Consider the following 21,756-nt stretch of genomic DNA (forward strand, 5'->3'; position numbering starts at 1 on the left):
GTTCTGCCATTCAGCCAGGGTGGGAGAATTGCTTGAATAGAATGAGAAGCTCTGGTGAATGCCAGCCAGGGTTGAGGAGGTGGGTGTCTGATGATCTGACTCCTTAATGGCTCTGAGTATTGGGCTCAAATGAATGAGTAAGAAATAAATCATTGGCTGGCTGGCTGGATAGCTAGAATGATATGGCACACGTAGGAAAAATGTTAAACGTTGGCAGATCTGAGTATCTGGGTTGGGGTATGTTGGAGTTCTCTCTGCGTTGTGTATCATTTTTGCAACCATCCTGTAAGTTTGAAATTGTTTCAAAATATATATTATAAAAATAAATGCTTGTGGAAGGAATAAATAAATGAATTATTTTCCATTAAGATCACTTCAGTCACAAGTGAGGAAAATCTGTCCTGGTTGAAGCAAGAGGGCTCTCTATGGCTCACATTGCAAAAAAGCCCTGGGATAGTGCTAAACTCAGCTCTTACTTGGTCAGGGATTCAACTGTTGTAACCACCCTATTTTCCTTTCTTTCTTTCTGTGTTCAATTATTCTCCCGGTTGGCTTCTTTTCTGACAAGTTCTGTCCTGGGTCCCAAGATGGCTACAACAGATCTAGAACCTAAAACTTCTCAGTTTCAAATCGATTATGATAGAGTAAGTTCTTTTTTTGTTTTTGTTTTTTTCCTCAGAACTCCCAGAAAAAAATCACTGTCTATCATTGGCTCTGATTGGTTCTTTCCAGGTTGATTCTTTTGGGAATAAATCACTGTGGCTAGGGGAATGTGATGAGCTAATTGACTTAGGGGCCAATTTGGAATTGTGAATAGGGTCCCCCCTCAATCACATGAACTAAGAATGGTGGAGGGGTAGATGACAAACAGTTCTTACTGAGAGTGGAGCAGGTTGGCAATCAGTATAAAATATATGTTTACATAGGAGTCACTATCTACTATTTGTTTTCATATATCTCATCTCGTCTAAGCTTCATAACCCCATAAAGGAGATGTTACATCGCTCTTTGGTAACATCTTTGTTACCACAAAAAGGCATCTTTAGAGGTATTGCAGGTTAGGTTTCAGACCACTGCAATAAAGCGAGTATCTCAATAAAGTAGGCACACTAATTTTTTGTTTTCCCAAGGCATATAAAAGTCATCTTACAGGTGGGCAATGGTGGCACATGGTGGGCAATGCCTGCCATGCCGGAGACCCAGGTTCAATTCCCAGCCACTAGACTGTAGTCTATTAAGTATTCAATACCATTACATCCTTAAAAACAATGGGATAACTTAATTAACAATACTTTATTATTGCTAAAAATATGCTAACCATTCGAGCCTTCAGCAAGTCATAATATTCTTGCTGGTGGAGGGTCTTGACTGGATGCTTTTTTTTTTTAACAGAGAAATGATACAGTAGCAAAAGGGGAAAAAAAATTGAGTTAAAAAAATTTTCTTTAATGACCTTCTCAAATGCTTATCTAAAAGCATTACATTTGTTTCATGAATTCAGATGATTGTTTTTTTTCTTAAATTTTTTTTTTATTCAACATAACATACAAACACATCTTACCATGTGATCATTACATTCTTGATATATAATCAATAACTCATAATATCATCATATAGTTGTATATTCATCATCATGATCATTTCTTAAAACATTTGCATCAATTCAGAAAAAGAAGTAAAAAGAAAACAGAAAATAATTCATACATACCATCCACATCCCTTACATCTCCCTTTCATTGATCACTAGCCTTTCAATCTACCACATTGATGTTGATAGCCATTGACTTATCAGGCTGAAGGTTGATTGGATACAGCAATTTCTTAAAATAAGACAAATATGAAGTTTGCTGTATCGGTTGACTCTTCCTTTCATGAAAGAGTTCTCTATGGCATGCGACACTCCTTGATAGCATTTTACCCACAGCAGAACTTCTTTTAAAATTGGAATCAATCCTTTCAAATCCTGCCACTACTTTATCAGGTATTTAATGTAATATCCTAAATTCTTTGTTGTCATTTCAACAATGTTCACAGCATCTTCCCCAGGAGTAGTTTCCATCCCAAGAAACCACTTTCTTTGCTCATCCATAAGAAATAATTCCTCATCCATTAAAATTTTCTCATGAGGTTGCAGCAATTCAGTCATATTTTCAGGCTCCACTTCTAATTCTCGTTCTCTTGCTATTTCCACGACATCTGCACTTCCCCCACTGAAGTCCTGAACACCTTAGAGTCATCCATGAGGGTTGGAATCCACTTTTTCCCAACTCTTGTTAATGTTGAGGCTTTGACCTCCTCCCGTGAACCACAAATTTTCTTAATGGCATCTAGAATGGTGAATCCTTTCCAGGAAGTTTTTAATGCATTTTGCCAACAGAGGAGTCAGGATCTGTGGTACCTATAGCCTTACAGAACATATTTCTTAAATAATAAAGTATTGAAAGTAAAAAATTTTCCTTGATCCATGGGCTGCAGAGTGGATGTTGTGTCAGCAGGAATGAAAACCACATTAGTCTCGTGGTGCATCCCCATTGGAGCTCCTGGGTGACCAGCTGCATTATCAGTAGGCAGTGATATTTTAATAGGAATCTTTTCTTCTGAGCATTAGATCTCACAGTGGGCTTAAAATAGTCAGTAAACCATGTTATAAGCAGATGTGCTATTGTACAGACTTTGTTGTTTTGTTTTTTTTACATGGGCAGGCACCGGGAATTGAACCCGGGTCCTCGGGCATGGCAGGCAAGCACTCTTACCTGCTGAGCCACCATGGCCCGCCCTGTTGTTCTGTTTAAAGTGCACAGGGAGAGTCCATTTAGTATATTTCTTAAGGGTTACTAGGATTTTTGGAATGGTAAATGAGCATTGGCTTCAACTGAAAGTCACCAGTTGCATTAGTCCTTAAAAAGAATCAGCCTTGACCTTTGAAGTTTGAAGCCAGGCATTGATTTCTCCTTTCTAGCTAGAAAAGTCCTAGATGGCATCTTTTTCCAATATAAGTTGTTTCATCTACACTGAAAAATCTATTGTTTAGTATAGCCACCTTCATCAGTGATCTTGGCTGGATTTTCTGGGTAACTTGCTGCAGCCTCTGGATTAGCACTTCTGTCTTACCTTGTAATTTGATGTATGGAGTTGGCTTCTTCCCTTAAACCTCATGATCTCTGCTAGCTTCTAACTTTTCTACCACTTCTTCACCTCTCTCAGCCTTAATAGAATTAAATAGAGTTAGGACCTTGCTCTGAGTTAGGCTTTGGCTTAAGGGAATATTGTGGATAGTTGACCCACCCAGCATGCTAAAACTTTCTCCACATCAACAATAAGGCTGTTGATCATTCTTTTTTTTTTAATACATTTTTTATTCCCCCGAGGGGGATGCACCATTCCTGGAAGTACTGCAATACCAGGTCGATGCGTGGAGTGGTCGGAGCAAGCTCCTATTCCATCTCCTAATTCCAAAAATCCATTTAATATATTGTCCTCAGATAGAGGACGTATCAGATATTAAACTGATAAGAACAGATAAGGTTGAGAAGCGATGTTGTTGATCATTCTTTGAGTCACTGAAGTAACACTTTAATTTCCTTTAAGGACTTTTCCTTTGCATTCGCAACTTGGCTAACTGGCACAAGGGGGCTAGCTTTTAGCCTGCCTTGGCTTCCAATATGCCTTCCTCACTAAGCTTAATCATTTCTAGCTTTTGATTTAAAGAGAGAGATGTGTGACTCTTCCTTTCACCTTAACACCTAGAGGCCATTCTAAGGTTATTAACTGGTTTAATTTCAGTATTGCTGTGTCTCAGGGAATATAAAGGCCCAAGGAGAGAGAGAGAAAAAAATGGGGGAACAGTAGGTCAATGGAGCTGTAGGAATACACGCAACATTTATCAATTAATTTTGCTCTTATATGGGCATAGTGTGTGTTACCCCCAAACATTTACAATAGTAACACCAAAGATCACTGATTACAGATCACTATAACAGATATAATTAAGAAAAAAGTTGAAATATTATAAAAATTACAAATTACAGAGACATGAACACATGCTGTTAGAAAAATGATGCCAACTGACTTGCTCAATGCAGGACGACTACAAATCTTCAATTTGTAAAAAATTCAATATCTGTAAAGTGCAATAAAGAGAAGCACAATAAAATGAGGTATGCCTGTATTTTGTAGCTGAGGAAGCTGAAACTTGGATAAGGCAAGTGAACCACCCAAAGTCACCCAGCTGGTTTCTAGAGGAGCTGGGACCAGAGCCAGCGCTCCTCAGTCTATGCCCTCTGCGCTCTCCTTGTACAGCAACTACCTAAAATTCTTACTTGCATATCATATGCTTTCCAAAAAGGTGTAAGGGAGTGTGTGTGCATGTGTGTGTACAATAATATATTAGAAATAGAAAATTAAGAGTATGAATTGCAGGAGTATCCAATATGATATGAACTTCTGATTGGCCATCAGGTTTTGCTTTGTATTTCCAGGTGTCCAAAGCAAAAAATGAAACTGTCTATATAAAAGTTTTCACTGTCACAAAGAAGAAGCATCCCAGTTACTTTTCTCTAAGGTTTTTAAAATTTTGCTTTGGTTTTGTTTTTACCATGAAGGAAGGAGAATATCAGTTCCTCAAAGTTGTAGAATTTGGGGATGATTTCTAGCAGAAATTTCTCATATGGGATCTTATAAGGATCCTAAAATCCCACAACAAGCAATGTGTTCCACTGGAGTTTGTTAATAAATACAGAAGTGGTTTTCACTTGACTTTGACATTTTTTTCTGAAACACACCTGAATAAAATGCTTATGGCCTGGGGCAGTGCAATGGTGGCTCAGTGACAGAATCCTCACCTGCCACACCGGAGACCTGGGTTCGATTCCCAGAGCCTGCCCATGGGGAAAAAAAAATGTTAGTGGCCTGTACTCAGAGAAGGGACATATGTAAATTTACTTCATTCCTTTTTCAAATATTTATTGAGCACTTGATATGTACCAGGATTACCATAAAATTACTATAAAGTTCCTGAATTTACTGGAATAAGACGATAAAATTATCTAATGTTTCTATTACATAAATCTGTATTTTTAGAAAAGCAGAGAAACCTATTGCCAATGTTTAGCCCCATTTTATCCTATTGTTCTCTGTTATCATTTTTTGTTGATATATTTTCCATGTTAAATTAGGTTTAGGTTTTCTCTTTGGTGAACGTATTCATTGATAGAGGCCTAGAGAGGAGAAAGGTCTAAGAAAGCTTTGAGAGGGATTAACTCTGAAAACCCACCCCCTGAAATCTTAGATTATATATATATGGTTCTTTGAAAGTCTGACCATTTCAAGGGAGTAAATTATGTCTGTCCATTTGGTAAACTGATGTGAACCAGGTGAATAACAGCACAATTGGGAACTGGCTGCAGGGGCTTCCCCGCTACCTGGAGTCCTGCATCAGAGCAGCGAGACACCTGCTCACCAATGTTCACTTTGGAACCGTGAGCTCAGTTAGTTCCCCGCTTCTCATCCCTGTCATTCCTGGCTACCACCCAAAGTGCAAGCCCTCGACACGTACCCTTTCTCTTTTGTTCTGTCCATTTGAGCTCCTGACTCATCTTCCTACTTCTGTGCTTTCTGCCAGTCTTTCCAGTGAGTCCTCGGTGATCTCCAATCGGTTGTGAATGCCCCTGTCCCCACACAGTGGCTTGTCACCGAACAGTCCCTCCACTTCCTCGCCTTCTCTGAAACCTAGCTCTGCCCCGAAGACGGAGTTCTCAATTCGATGTTTCTCTTTCTCCCATGTACCAAAGACCTGAGTAAGGGAAGTAACAAGAGCATTTTCTTTGGCTTCCCTCTCACTACTTTGCATCTTTCCACTGGGAATTGCTTCCCAAATCTTCTTTCTTTGAGACTATGATAGACTGGCCATATTATCCTCTCTTCTCCTCCCTGCTCTCACAGCAGCACTGTTCAGTAGGGTAAGCCACAAGTGGCTATTGAGCACTTGCATTATGCTGTGAGAGTAAACATTTTCAAAGACTATTTTAAAAAGGATATAAGATAATATTTTTATACTGATCACATATTGAGGTATGATTATACTTTGGATATATCAGGTAAAATAAAATATATTATTAAAATTAATTCCATCTGTTTCTTTTTACTTTTTAAAACATGCTATTACAAAAATTTTAAATTCCATAGGTAGCTTCTATTTGTGCCTCATATCATTATATATCTGTTGAATAGCACTTATAATAGACAGCTAAGTCCTCCGTGAACATCAGACTGTGGCCTCAAAGCCTTCCTCTTGCTCCTTGGTGAGTTTGAAACCCACGTAATACCAATCCAAGACTTTCAAAACAATTTTCTTTTTTAATGAGAGTAGTTGTAGGTTTACAGAAAAATATCATGCAGAAAGTATGGAGTTAGCATACCACCTGTGCCAGTTTGAAAGTATTGTGTGCTCCAGAAATGTTATGTTTTAATCCTGATCCAATCCTGTGGGAGCTGCCATTTCTTTGAATCCTGATTCAATACTACAGTGAGAAAACTTTTGATTAAATTATTTCCACGGAGATGTGACACACTCAATTGTGGTGTGACCTTTTGATTAGATGGAGACGTGACTCCACCCATTCCATGTGGGTATTGATTAGATTATTAGAGTCTTTAAAAGGAGAAACATTTTGGAGAAACCTCAGAAATGACAAGGCCAAAAGAAACTTCAGAGCAGAGCTTACATAGAGGCCGACACTTGGAGAACAGACATGGATGTTTGGAGAGGCTTGGAGCCCAGCAGACATTGCCAAGGGAAGCCAAGAGGTGAAAGCCAGCCCTGGAGAAGCAAAGTGAGGAACCCCCACAGGAACAGAGGCTGAAAGCAATGGAGCCCAGGAGCAAGGGACCAGCAGATGCCAGCCACATGACTACCCAGCTGACAGGTGTTCCTGAACTTTCCTTGAATTAAGGTATCTTTCCCTGGATGCCTTAATTTGGACATTTTTACTTCCTTGGAACTGTAAACATGTCACTTATTAAATTCCCTTTTAAAAAGCCGTTCCATTTCTGGTATATTGCATTCTGACAGCTTACTAACTAATGTACCACCCCTCCCAACCTGCCCCTGCACATCTAGTTTTCCCTACTATTAGCATTTTCTATTAGTTTGGCAACTTTGTACAATTGATAAACTGATATTATTATAATTATATTGTTTACTAGAGTCTATAGTTTACATTAGGGTTCATTGTTAGCACTGATGCAGTTTTATGCCAACCCAAGACTAGAGCCTTTAATTTCTTTGACATCCTGGACACCGATGACCTTTATTTGTCCTTAGCAATGGATTTTCAAGACATTATTTTGGATCTTTTTTATTGCATAGATCTTTCCATCCTTGTAAGAATAAACTCTAATATTTAACAATCTTATCTTCTTCTACACCCTTTATACACTCTCACCATCTCTTCAAGGTCTCTGCTTCTCCCCTGGTCCTCCCCACTCTTCCGGCAGAGTACCATGAACGCCTACACAGGCTGTTCCCTGCAGAACCTGTCTGGCCATATGAAGTGGCCCTGTGCCCTCTGGTTTTACTTCATTGGCTATGCAGTTTACACACCAGAGTTTTGAAGAGTCAACAATTCTTTTGGAAGAATTGCTGTCATCCTTGACTTTATATAAAGGAACAAAGCAGAGTAGAAATAGAAATGATAACTGACATTGCCCAGAGACCTTCCTGGGCAAGGATCTGTGCTAAGTGCTTTTCATCTCATTTAATCCTTATCTTTATGACAGCTTTGTGAGGTAGGATTTTTTATTCTCACTTTATAGGTAAGAAATCTGAGGCACCAAAAAGGCTAATTAGGAGCTGAACCCACATTTTTACATAGTCAAACTCAAGAGCAGCCTTGAGTTTGACCTATGAAATGAACTATAAAGGACTTAGTAGACATTTACTAAAATGGCACCATTATACCTTCTCCACAGCCATCACCAATGTGTGGTTCTGGTAACAACCACAAACACCATGTCTCTGATATTGGGAAAAACCTTGTCAGGACTGCCAGGGGAAACATCTGCACTGGTTTCCACTTGGATCCTCTTCTACTTTAGTTTTGCTGGTCCTACTTTGTCCTCTGACTCTCTTTTAGATCCCTCATCTTCATTTCTGTGACTCAGGGTTGATATGCAAAGAGCTTCCAGAAGTGCCACATGCTAAATCCAGTTTATACCCCTTAATTTGTTAAGAGAAGGAACATGAGTAATACCTACCCTGATGACATTTTCAGTTGCTTCCCTGGAGCCTGGAATGGGAAGATCAGACAAACATCATGGTTGGTGAATGCGCTGTGGATTGGGTCAAGTCCTGGGTCTCTGTGCTGCCTCCTAAATCATATTTTTAGACCTAGTTTAGTTAGTTCCAGAGTGAGTGACTTAAGATTTTTTTTAATGAATTAAAAATTACATTAATTGTTTTTTACATATTATAAAGCATTTTCCATAGAAAAATATTAGAAAATGCAGATAATCAAAAGACACTAATAAAAATTGTCAGTAACCCTATGGCCCTTTCATATATATTTATACAATTAATTTCACCCATTTCTTTTTACTTTGTAGTAAGGCTACTAGAAGAATTTTAATTATATGGACATATAAATGTATATATATGATATAATGTATAAATATAGATATAAAACGATATATATTACATACATTTTTCTAACAAATTTTTATACTTATCAACATGTCAGATGTCTTTCTGTATTATTATGCATCCTCTAACAGTTTTTTAAATGGTTGCCTAATATTTTACTGTAAGGGTATACCATAATTTATTTTGCCAGCCTCTGCTACTTGGGCAGTGTTTCCAAATTTTTCTATCTTAAATGAGGCAGAAAGCCTGGTAAGAGGGAAATTAAAAGTGGATTTTGGAAAGAGGGCCATATTTAAAAGCTGTCAACATTTTCTAGCTGTTGAAGCAGCAATTCTGTCTCAGAGGAGCTCATCATAAAATTATCTTCTTATTTCCGTCACATACTTTTGAAGCAAATACTCATGGATTGTTCTTGAGAACGTCCAGAAGTCAGTTCTGGAAACCAAAAAAAAAGCAAGTGATTCGGACTCATATGTAAAGTATTTTTAAAATTGAATAACTCCCATCCTCCTGAGAGGAGGACTCCAAGGAGGCAGGATGTCTGTGTCTTAGTGAGTTCAGTCCCTTTTCTCACCCGTGGAAGCCTACCAGAGCCAGGCACCCTCAGAAGGGGTGAAGGTCCTGGTAGCTGTGGAGGAGGATGGGTCCATGCTCAGGGGAACCAGGCCAGGGAGAGTGCAGCAGATGTGAGAGCTTTGGTGCCAGTCATATTTTGGGATGCAGATGTCCAGCAAAGGTGACCAATGACTCCCAGCAGGGATTTGTGGAGTGTATACAGTCCTCAGAGAACTTCAGGAAAACTGACGGGATACTCCAAGGAGACACTATGGTCTTGGTATTACACAAGTGGAGACTATTAAGCTAGTAATCATTGGCCTAAAAAATAGCTGAGCTTTCAAATGGTGACCATCTGCTCCCATCAGAGACTTCCCTTGAGGAAGTAGTCAAAGAAGATTAAAGCTGTCCCTAGGGGGAAAATGTGCAACCCCAACCCATGCTCAATATTAATTAAGTCAGAATAACTGGAGCAAGTGATTTCCAAGGCCATGACTGTATCAGATGTATGAACAGAGGTGTGCCTGGCCATCTGAAATGGGTATCTTCCCATGTTCACATAGTGGTCACTGCTGATGTTCCAAGGCAGGTGAATGCAGGAGTCACATTGCCTGCATTTGAATCCAGACCCACCACTTGCAACCTTGGACAAATGACTTAATCTCTCCAAATTTCTCATAGGGCTATGATGAGAAATAAATGAGATACTGAGTGTTAAGAGCTTGGCACAATGCCTAGCATACAGCCAGCACTCATTGTATGCTAATTGTTGTTCATGCATTTTTATCATTATGTTATTTCTCATGTGCATCACAACAGCTTTCTAAATGGTCTCCTTACTGTCATTCTCCGCCCCCCACCCCCAGGATGGCCTCCTGTTTAAGGTCTTCCCCCCCACCACGCACACACTGGTTTCTCATTGCCCTGAGGATAAAACCCAAACCCAGACTCCTTGCTTTGGTCTACAGGGCAGGCCCTGCAGAGCTCGGTGTTGCCCCCGTGGTGACCGTGCTCACTTGGCCCGCAGTCCCTATGCTCCAGCCCCACTGACCTACTGGCTCTTCCGTGAACTCCCCTTGCTTGTCTCTGCTTTAGGGCCTTTGCATTTGTTGTGACCCAACCTGGAGTTTTCTGCCCTGGATCTCCTCATGGCGGACTCCTTCCTCTCATCTATGGCTCAGCTCAAGTTTATCTCCTCAGAGAGTTTTCCCCGAAGTCCCCATCTATGTGACTCACCAGGCAGGTGTCGTCAAATCACCTTATTTTAAGGTATTTGTGGCATCATTGCTATCTACTCATTTATTTGATTTCAGGTTTATTGTCTGTCTCCCTGCAGCTTGGGTGTAATCTTGACTGGGATCTTTCGTGTCTTGGTCAACACTAAGCCCCTGTGCCCAGAGCAGAGGCCCACACATATATGAGCTCAAGAAGTATTGGTAGAATGAGTGAGTGAATGAGTCATGAATGGTCTTACATGCAAAATATAGTTCTGTCCAGGGCTAAACAATTCTTTGTCTGAAAAAAGGCTCAGAGCACTAACAGTGGAACTTGGAATCACTGGAATCGTAGGGCCTACTAATTTCTGAGCTTTCTTTATACTGAATGGATCTTAGTTTAAGTACCATTTCTCTTAGACATATGGGGTCTTGGAAAAGCCAAAGGGGGCTAAGGAGGTAGCTTGGTGGGCCATCCAACATGACTACCTCAGAGGAGTAGAACCGAAACAGACCATGGCAAAAACAACTAATGTAAGTCACATAAACCTCCCTGGGGGAGAAAGGGGAAGGGGTGGGTCTGCTATCATTCCTCCTCTGCCTGTTTTCTGACACAAATGCAACTTGTAAGTCACTTGTGAAACTGCTCTCAGAAGCCTCAAGTTTTCTCCTGCCCAATGCGGCCATCCCTTTGCTTTTCAAATTTAATTAAACCAGCCCTAATGAGTGGCTGTGTGCAAAGAGAGCTCTCGTTTACATAATACAGGGAATAATAATGAACCAACATTAATTAAGATTGTTACTGTAAATCAGAAAAATTAATCCCCCACCTCGAAGACAGTTACACACTCCAACTCCCTCTTGCAGAGAGAGCCTTGCTGTCTTTGTGTATCTCTGTGAAGTCAATGTTGAAGAACAGTTCCACTGAATTTTCCCTTTGTTCTACTGCCTCGTGTCAATTCAGCCAATCGCCCTTCACTATTTTTTCTGGCTTTTGCCGCTACTGGATTTTCTGATTAAACTCAGGCAACCAAGTTTAAATCACAACGATAAAGTACTTTTATTCGATTCCACAAGCAAAAGAGCCATGGCAGTCGGAGGGTTTAACATACAGATCATGTTTATCCTTTGATCATCTGTCGTTTGTTAGAAGAAAGCATATGCCATCCTTTGCTCTGTTTTTAAAATAGATTCAGAGGAAGTGAGGATTTAAGCTTAACCTTAAACACATTGAGCCCAGTATTTCCTATCCAACTGTAGAATGCACTATCTCGTTTCCTACACCTCGCCCTTGCTAAGTTTAGGTTCTTCATGCCAGCTGTTAAGAAGGAAAGGAAGGGGGAGGGGGACAGTGCTTTAGATGGATAAGGCATTTCCCTGCCCATTATCAATCCTGGCTTATTTCCCCACTACTTACTCCAGCACCCATTCCCCACCATAACAGAAATAAGAACACCGGATCTAATGACACTTGTGATTCAGATATTTGTTCCAAAATCTAACGCGAACGGTGTGAATCGCTTTCTCATGGTGTCCACTTTGTTGGCACGTACTAGGGATGCTGAAAACCAGTCTATATGTTGACTGTCTTGGTACTGTTTCTAGAAAGCAAAGTTTCACCTTGCTTTTAAAAATTGCTGCTAAAGAAAGAAAGCTGGCATATCAAAACTCACCTGCTCTGGATACTGGCCATGTAGCTGGTGGAAGGAGTGCTAAGCAGGAATACATGGAGAATTTGCCTTTTAAGATTTTTCTCCACTATGTTTGCACTGCTACAATGACCTTGCAGACAATTCAGTCAACAGTCTTCAACATTTTAAGACAAGGAAGCTCTAACTATTGCAGATGGCAGCACCGAGGGGCTGTTTATGTTTATGCAGATATCCTCAGTGCTTTGTACCCCTACCTGGCTCATGGTAGGTGCTCAATAAATGCTTCTGGAGCTGAACTTGAGGTAGTTGTGTAAGTGTCCCTTGGGGTCTTATAGTACAGGTGAGTTGGCCCCAGCCCTAGGTATGGGCCTTCCCAGTTCATTTCTGTGGGAGGGAGGTTGCTCTTGTCCTTTTTTTTTTTTCACCTCCTTTAGCCAGCAGCCCATTCATTTCCCATGCCTGATGCCTGGGCACTGCCTTTCCTCTGCCAGATCAGGATTCTGCTTTCCATGTAAGCACAGAGAGAATCAGGGTAGGCTTGGCAACATCTGTAGTAGCTCTGGTTCCATGAGTTAGAGACGTGGTGAAGTCTAGTGAAAATTTTTATCAAATGAGCAGTGAAACCCAGGAGAGAAGAGTAAATATGAAAAAATCATCTGCTTCCATGAAATCTGCACTTAGTCTTTTTCCTGTTGTATGGAAATTTCCAAGCACTCACAAAGGTAAAGAGGCTAATGAAATAAAACCTCATATACTCATCATCCAGTCTCAGCAACCATGAACTTTTTTGCTTGTTTCGTTTTCGAACTCTTCCAATTTTGCGTGAATGTGTGAGTGTATGAAGGAAACCAGTGCTTTTTGCATTTCCAAAGTATCAATTAAACAGAACTAAAATTCTGTAAGTGAAAGCTATACTGTTGATTCTTTTATTAAGATGCCCTATTTTTAGACTCTCGGACTGGAGGTTCCAGAACGTTTCAATTAAATGCTAGTAATGCAGAATGCAGCCTTTTTCCAAGGCCTCATGTCCCCTCGATCAGTGGCGTTCAGCCACTTCCCTCTGTCTGATTGTGCTCTTAAATGTGTCCCTGGCAGGCTGCTGGTAGAGCTTGTGTGGCTTTGTCCGTCTGTCTACTTCTGGCACCCACACACTGTAAGTACAAGCTTCCTTTGGGCATTTGAGACCGTTGGAGCTCAAACTCTTCTTAATTGCTGCATTTTCAAGTGAATGTTCTTTTGTCGCAGTGCAATGACCTATTTTTTTTCCAACCACAGAGCTGATGGAGATGGGCTGCAGAGTCACATTGGGGACTGACTCTCAGAGAAGGGAGCAGTGGGCAGCAGCCTGCACACAGAATAACTCTTGCAGTGCCCATTTTTATGGAATACTTTTCATTTTATAGAACATGCTTCTGCGATTGAGAAAGATAAGGTGATGTCATCTGTTTTGATTTACATGTTAATAAAATAGGAAAAGTAAAATGGAGTCTATAAAATTATCAAGCCATCTCATGACTGGTTATAGTGATTAAGCAATGGAATTTGAATGTCGGGGGAAAATGAGCTTTGCTTTTATTATATACATGTTGAGATCAATTGGACAAATATTTTACTATTTTAGCTTTGGTTTTTTTTTCGGTTATATTAGAATGAACTTAATGGGGGAAATTGATACATACAATATTTTAAAATGCAGTTCTTAAAAATGGGCCTCACCTATACACTAGGCACAAGTTTCCCATCTATGTGATAAAGTAATCCCAGTGTTCCTGGTATATTTTCCTGCAGAACCTTTCCTTGCCCTTGACTGTCACTTGACTTCCTATTGGGTTCAGCTAGTAGGAAGATTGGAGAGTGGATGAAGGGATAAGTCAGATGTATTAGTTTCTTAACTGCTGCTGTAACAAATTACTAAAACTTAGTGGCTTAAAGCAACACATTTATTATCTTATTGTTCTGGAGGTCAGAACTCCAAAATAGGTATTACAGGGTTAGATCAAGTTGTCATCAGGGCTGTTTTCCTTTTGGAGGCTCTAGCAGGGAGAATTTGTTTCCTTGCCTTTTTCAGCGTTTAGGAGCTTGTATTCCTTGGCCCATCACTCTGACTTCTGCTTCCATTGTTGTATCATCTTCTCTGACTCTAACCCTTTCTGCCTCCCACATATAAGGAGCCTTGTGATTCCATTGGCCCAAACTGGATAATCCAAAATAGTCTTCCCATCTCAACATCCTAAACATAATCGCAGCAGCAAAGTCCCTTTTGCCAATATAAGTTAGCATTCACTGGTTCTGGGGACTAAGACATTTGGGGGGGGTCACTATTTCCCCCACAACACCAGGGCTTTTCCCTACCCCTACTCATAAGGGGACCCTGGTCCCTGGGCTCTGGTACCGCACCTCCTCCCTTAGGGCCTACAGCCTAGGATGACGATGGCTTCCTGTGTTGCTAAATTTGGGGGCTGCCTCACAGCCCCCAGGTTGGCTTCTCAGCCTCTCTTGTCACATAGAAAATCCCCTGCATTAAATTTCCTTTGCTTTAAATGCTTAAGATGCCTTCTGTTCTCCTGATTTGACCCTTACTGATGAAGTGAAGCAGTGATACCTGCATTCCAATGGTCTCCACTGGAGATTGGGAGTGTGGGGACATATGGCATGTCTCAGACCCTTGGGCAATATGTCAGGATTAGCAGAGGTCCATCTTTCCACTCAGCAAGAGCTCTATTCCTCTCTCTCATTTTCTCTCAGGTCAGGATGTTCAAGCAATATGGAGCCGTCTGAAGTATGGCCAGTGATGAATTGTGTGTGGTATGCAGGGCTTCTGATTTAGGCCAGTTCAACCTCTCAGTGTAGATTCAGATGACTTCAGATGGCTCGCTCGCTAACTGAAGATGCTCTGCCATCCCAAAGGTCTGTTAAAGAGAAGCTGTCAAAAGCACTTGTGGGAAGAGGCTTGACTTGAAGTCTGAATACTTGGGTTTACGTTCTTCCATTTACAACTCTGCTTGGCCTTGAACGAATCGTCTAGGCTTTTAGATTTGGAGTCCTCATCTGTTAAAATAGGACAATCATACTTCATCTCAAAGGCTTGCATGAGGGTTAAGTGAGATAATGTATGGGGAGGGACTAAACAAATATGTCTTCTATTGATTAATTAATACTAAAATTATTTATCGAGTCCGTACCATAGGCTGGTTACTGGCTTAAGTCCCTGCTCTCATGGAATTTTCAATCTACTGAGGAGATAGACATTATTCAAGTAATCTCACCAATGTATATTAATTCCAAACAGAGATTTGGTTCTATGACAACATATGAAAAAGAAGTCTGCCTTTAACCAGTGGCTCAGAAGATACTTCAACTTTGATCTGAAGGATCAGCAGGAGTTAACCCCAAAAGACGTGGGGGAAATAGCAGCACAAAGATGCTGGGTTAGGGTGGCCCAGCTGTTCAGTGACCTGAAAGAAGCCAATGTGCTGGAGCAAAGAGCAAGCAGAAAAGCTGGGGGAGGCTGCCCAGAGCCTTGTAGGCCTTACTAAGGAGTTTAGCTTTTATACTCAGAGCCAGTGGGAAGCCACTGAAGGATTTTAGGCAGTGTGTGTGTGTGTGTGTGTGTGTGTGTGTGTGTGTGTGTGTGTAGGTAACAGGAACAGATCTATGACTTAGTAGAAGATCACTGTGGCTGCTGTATGGAGAACAGATTGGAGAGGGACCCGAGAGGATGAGACAGACCAGTTGGGAGGGTCTGGCCATGACCTAGGTAAGAGGTGATGGTAGCTGGGATTAGGTGGGTGTGGGGGCTGAGGGAGAGGCAGGCCTCTAGACCTGCAGTCCTGGATGAATGGTGCTGTCATTCTCAGAGGACCCTGCTTGGAGGGGGAGCAATCATGACTTTAGAATTTAGACATGCTGAGTTTGAGGAGACAGCCGATAGGAGATATACCATTAGCCACTCAGGAGAGATCTGGTCTAGAGCTAGAACTTTGGGCGTCACAGACTTGAAAATATTAATTAAATACTTGGGTATAGAAGAGATCACCTTCCAGACTAGCCAGTGTTTGGTGAGGGCTCATTCTGTACCAGGCACAATTTTTAGCATTTTACTTGTATTTAGTCATTTTATGTTCATGACTTCCTTTGGTGTATTCTCTCCATTTTGCAAATAAGGAAACTGAGGCACTCGAGAGCTTCTGTAACTTGCTTAAGGTCAAACAACCAGTAAAGTTTGGAACCAGGATCTAAGCCCAAGCAGGCTCCTGTGTCAGTGAAGTTAACCGCTTTACTGCACTGCCTCTCTGACCTGTCAAAGTTCATATTTCATTCCTAAGACATGCGCTGTTTGCAAAGCTGTGCCATTTAGTTTTTAAGGGAGGTACAGGAGATGTTGCTGTTTCTGGTTGCCATGGTTTGCATAATATACATTCCTCACCTGCTGGAATCCTACTGCCCTGAGTAGCAGCTGCCAGGAGTTGCAGGATGAACATATGCCAGGCACAAGGAGATGAGGGTGGGCAGGAAAAGAGGCAAGCAGCAATTATCCTTTCAAGCAAAAACATGTTTGAAATTCCTTTGGGTTACCGGAGAGCTCTGCATCTTTCCACAGAGGAGGCTGACCCCACAAATAAGGTACCAGCATTTGCAGCAAAACAATGGTCGTTAGAATTTACGAACTGGGAAAACTTAGCTTTAAAGTTGCACAGTGAGGTGTCTGCATTTCATCTGGAGACTGTGAAAGTTATGTTGCCATGGGAAAAATACCAACTTTATCTCAAAACCAAACAATGCTTCAGCAAAGGATAGACAGCTTCAACCAGCAATTGTCTCCAGCCGAGTGGGTGTAGCTCCATGCCCCAGAGAGGAATAGAAGGATGAGCCTAAGATAAATTACAGAAGCTCTTGATCAGAAATACATACAGCTGGTTTCTATTAGTGTAAAACACTTTATCATAAGAGGGGGGTTGTGTCCTTTCCTGGAGTGTTGTTGCAGCTGGCAACTAGTTCAAGCCAAAGGCAGCTTAATGCCCCATAAAATGATTAGATAAGGATGAAGGGAGGGTCATGTTTGTCAGTCCCGTCACACAGCTGAAGAACATTAAACACAGCACATGGTGTGCAGGCCACTGCAGGAAAGTATTCCATTTGCTCTGTCTGTTGAAGATGCACTGGAGAGTGGCCCAGTGTCTTAGTTTGTCAGAGCTGCTATGACAAATACCACACAAAGGGTTGTCTTAGGCAGCAAGCATTTATTGTGTCCCAGTTCTGAAGGCTAGAAGTCCAAAATCAAGGCCTTGCTATCTTCTGGAGTTGGCAGCGTTCTGGTGATGGCAGTCCTCTAACACATGGCAATAAATCTCTTTCCTTTCTGCCTTCTTCTGACTCCTGGCTTCTCCCACTGCATCTGAATTTCCTCTCTGATAAAATTAAGACCCACCCGGACACAGTTTGACCCAGCCTGACACAGTTTAGGCACACCTTAACTAATAGTAACATCTTTGAAAGGTTCTATTTACAATGGTTCATGCCCACGAGAACCCAGATTAAGACTTGGACGTGTCTTTTGTAGGGTACATGATTCAATCTCCAATACCCAGCTTCACAATGAACAGAGTTCGCTGTTTTCACATCTGTGCACACCCCCTTCAGCCTTGTGTTTGGGATGGTTCCACTGCCTCTTGGATACCTTAATAACCAAGCTGAGCCACAGCTGAGCCACTGACTTAGGAAACCTCAGGGTACAGAGGACAACTGAAGAATAGAAAGCTGTCGATTCAGTGCAACAAAAATTGAGCAGCTACTATGAGCCCATTGTGTAAAGAGTTTCAAAGACTGAATCCCCAGGCCTCGGGGGCCTAGTCTGATGTAGGAGACTAGCACTGGTAAACTGAAGGCAGTCTGTGAGAGGGACACAACAGGTGGAGGTTGCATTTCACATGCATGCAGAAAAATTGGTAGAGTTTTGAAAGGGATGCCAGAGAGGGGTGGATATCTTGGGTAGAGGAAACAACTCAATTGGCCAGTGTATATTCTTCATATATAAAGGAACTTTATGGCAACTGGAGGGTCCCTGGATGGGATGAGTTGCCTCATGAGGGAATGAGCTTCTCATGATGTTTCCATAAAGACTAGAAGGCCACATGTAAACGGGGTTCTTGCTTTGAGTTTGGACTACATGACCCACAAAGAGTTCCCTCCTACTCAAGGTTTCTATTTTTCAAGTCATTTAAATGGCCTTTTATTCCCCCCGAGAACTTTCTAGCTCACTAAGAAGGTTATCGAATAAAAAGATGCAGGCAAAGAAAATTTAAGAATCCAAAGGTTTTCTATTCCATAATGGGAGATTTAATGGATATTGAGTATCCTCTAAATACAGCATACTGTGAAAACTGACTCTTTTCATGGAAATCAGTTAAATAGAATTGAGTGGTAGAAGAGTCAACACTATCTTCAAATATTTGTTCTGAAAAGGTGGAACATATAGATAGATAGGATTTTATAAATTTAACATATTCTTTTTTAAAATAGGTAATACAAATAGATCTTAAATAATTCAAATATACCAAGCTAACCTGCCTCCTACCTCTGTCCTCTAATTCCCTAGCAACTTCTCCCCAAAGGCAACCACTGTTAACAGCATCTTTTATGTTCCTGCAGATAGAGACAAGCAGGGCGCATGCTCTATACACAGTCTATACACTGTATTTTGGAAAAATTTCCACATCGCTGCTTAATATTTAATAGCTACATATTTAGTATATAGTAAAGTGTAATATACTATGAAAATACAGCATACTCTGCATAGTATTCCCTTGTATTGATGTTCTATAATTTGTTTAACCTTGGACTAGCCTGATTTAACTCCACTATTCTGTTCTTGTGCTAGAATGTAAAAATTCACAAGGGCAGGCGCTTTGTTTCATTTATACTTCTATTCTTCGATACCTTAATAACTACTGGAATGGGACGGGCTCTCAAAAAATATTTATTGAATGCATGAATGAATTCCAGGGAAAATGCTTGTTTAAATTTACTTAAAAAAATCTTTACAAGTAAAATATTAAGTTTGTTTTCATCATAGCAGCAGTACAGTCTCATTACAGAAAATTTGAAAAAAAATCAGGAAAATAGAGAAGTTATGAATCATAGCCTGGTTACTTAGCGACCACCATTGCTAAGTTTTGGGTATCTTTCCTTCCAGCCTTTCCCCTCTGCATATTTAATGTAGTCGTGGTCTTATTTTTTTCTTGATTTTTTTCTTCTTCTTTTTTTCCTATGACGTTCTAACGGAAACATTTTTCATGTTATTAAACATTTCAGAAGCGTTTTTTAAAATGGTTACTCTAATGGGGATAAAATGCTAATTATGAACCTACTTTTCTCTTTAGTCTTTCGAAATGTTTGGTCTTCATTTTTGCTTCAGCTAAGACATCCTTCTGCTTGCATGGGAATATTATCAGGAGAAAGACTGAGGTAAAATTTAGTTTATGGCATGAAAATAGAATCAGGCTGCAGCAGAGAGGATTTACTGTACACTTTTAGCCACTCCCCTGCTTTGCATCCTGTAGCCAAGCCTGGGGCACCAAGATCATGGAGCTCTACTATGGTGTAGAGAAATTGCCCTTTCTACTCTCAACAGCAAAGCATGAGGCTTGCTGCTCAGTAGTTCCAGGAATATATGACAAGAGGGAAGCAAAATATCAGCCCACTTTTTCTGTCCCTGAGGATGGTAGACTAGAGAAGTAAGTGAAAGAATTCAATGTGTCCCCACTTACTGGGCATTTTATAAATTGAGGGAGCAGAGAGACACCAGAGAGCATTCCCACTCACTCCCCCACCCCCAGTCCTGCTTGGAATAAATAATATTTATTATATTAGGAGGAGACCTTTGTGCACAGTGGGGCAGCCCAGGCTGATTAGATGGTGGAGTTGTGTGGTAGGCAGGGTAAGGGTCTGGCTGGCACTTTCTGTGACACCCCTCCTCTGTTAACAGTGTACCCCTGGTGAGTAGAAAACCAGCCAGTGTGTAACCGGGTTCATTGTGTTAGAACAAGCTAATCTCCATCAAAGCCTGAGGATGGACTGTGGGTCAGGAAGCTGGATAGAGTCTATGATAACCATTGAGGGGCATTTAGCCAGCAGAAGTTGAGGTGAGGCCAATTCAGCCAAGAAGCACTCAGGGGCTTCGGCCAAGCCAAGAGATGAGATTATGGGTTACACTAGCTGTGGTCTTCATGCCAGCAAAGCACCTTGCAGAATGGTGCAGCAACCAGAGGGGGAAGCCAACAAAGCGCTCAGGAACACTTCTTTTTTGCTGCCAGGAGGACATGTAGTATGCACACACCACCACTACCCCCCACCCCCAGTCCCCAGCCAAATGCCCTGATGCCATGTTAACAGGAGAAAGCAGAGGCAGGAGAGCTATGTGAGAGATTTAAGTCTTTTATCCAAGGGAGACTGAATACCACCTAAAAGTAGACCATTTAAATAATCAGTACAGATTAATCTTTAAATCACACTGGACAAGTTAATTCTTCCCCCGTTAATCAGCGGCATAAGACTAAAGGAGTCAGAGCTTAAATAAATAAATTAGTTATTGCACATCAAAGTTGTATTGTGATTTAAATTTTGTAAGCCTTCCTCCCTCTACATAATCTACTCCATTGAGTGGCTAAACCATATGAATTTCCCATTCCTCTCTGGCTGTAAATTTAACTTTTTTCAGTTTGCATTACTAGAAATAATATTATATGAACATCTTTGTGCATTTAAACTTGTGGCACACAGTAGTGGTTCAATTTACAGTTCCTGGATGACCTTTAGAATCAAATTTTCCCTGGAAATGTGGAATACTTCATGTAGAAGATCTCGTTTTCCGTATAACAAGGGAGTACGTGGCTTCTTGTGGTGGAAGGTAAACCTCTGATGAGGCCAGAGAGCTGCAGCAACTGGAAAGATAACTGACCTGTTCTGCTTTAGAAATGAAGAGAAATTGTGGAGTATGGGAGAGAGAGAAGAGAAAAGAGATTAAGGAAATGTGGTGGAAGACTGAAGTCCAAGAGGCAAGAGATTTTTAGGAGTAAGAACATCGATCAAGGCATTTAAAGTTACATTTCCAAGATGTATGTTCTTCCATTTCTCCAATCTTTGACAAAGTCTTCTATTTACATGAATACCTTTGTGAGGGTTTTGTTTATTTGGTTGGCTGGTTTGTTGGGGTGGGTGGTGGTGGTAGAAATTGAGGAAATAGGTTGAATTCAATATCTGGGTCAATTTGATGAGGAATTGGTACATATGCTTGACATGGTTAAATGATCCCTAAAATAAACATTTCATTGCAAGCATACGTTCAGAGCTAGAAGTGACTGCAAGAGGTTCAACTTCCCCTAGGTATTCAGAAATATTACCGAGGCTGTGAATATTTCTCAGTGAGTGGAATGAGGGAGTGAATCATTCTCGTCTAGTTATTAGAGACTGGGCAGTTCCAGTTGACAAGTGGGATTTATGCATGTTTGCTGCTACCCTCCAGTGGAAGGGGGAGGCTTCAGTCTACTTGTTTTGGAAACTCCACCCACTCCGCACCCTTCCATTGTCCTACATGGCACAACACAATATCAACCTTTTAGAGGGTAGAAACAGTTGCAGAATGGAGAGAGCTCATGGGAGAAACTACAATAGGGATATAATTACAGCACTTTACATTATT

At 41.0% G+C, this 21,756-nt stretch overlaps 1 pseudogene; it reads right to left on the reverse strand.

Annotated features, from left to right (window-relative positions):
• Positions 1-3,367: 3,367 nt before the first annotated feature.
• On the reverse strand, positions 3,368-3,537 carry LOC143651134 (U2 spliceosomal RNA; annotated as a pseudogene).
• Between the last annotated feature and the right edge of the window lie 18,219 nt (positions 3,538-21,756).

This window comes from Tamandua tetradactyla, chromosome 11, assembly GCF_023851605.1.
Source record: "Tamandua tetradactyla isolate mTamTet1 chromosome 11, mTamTet1.pri, whole genome shotgun sequence".
Taxonomy (NCBI): domain Eukaryota; kingdom Metazoa; phylum Chordata; class Mammalia; order Pilosa; family Myrmecophagidae; genus Tamandua; species Tamandua tetradactyla.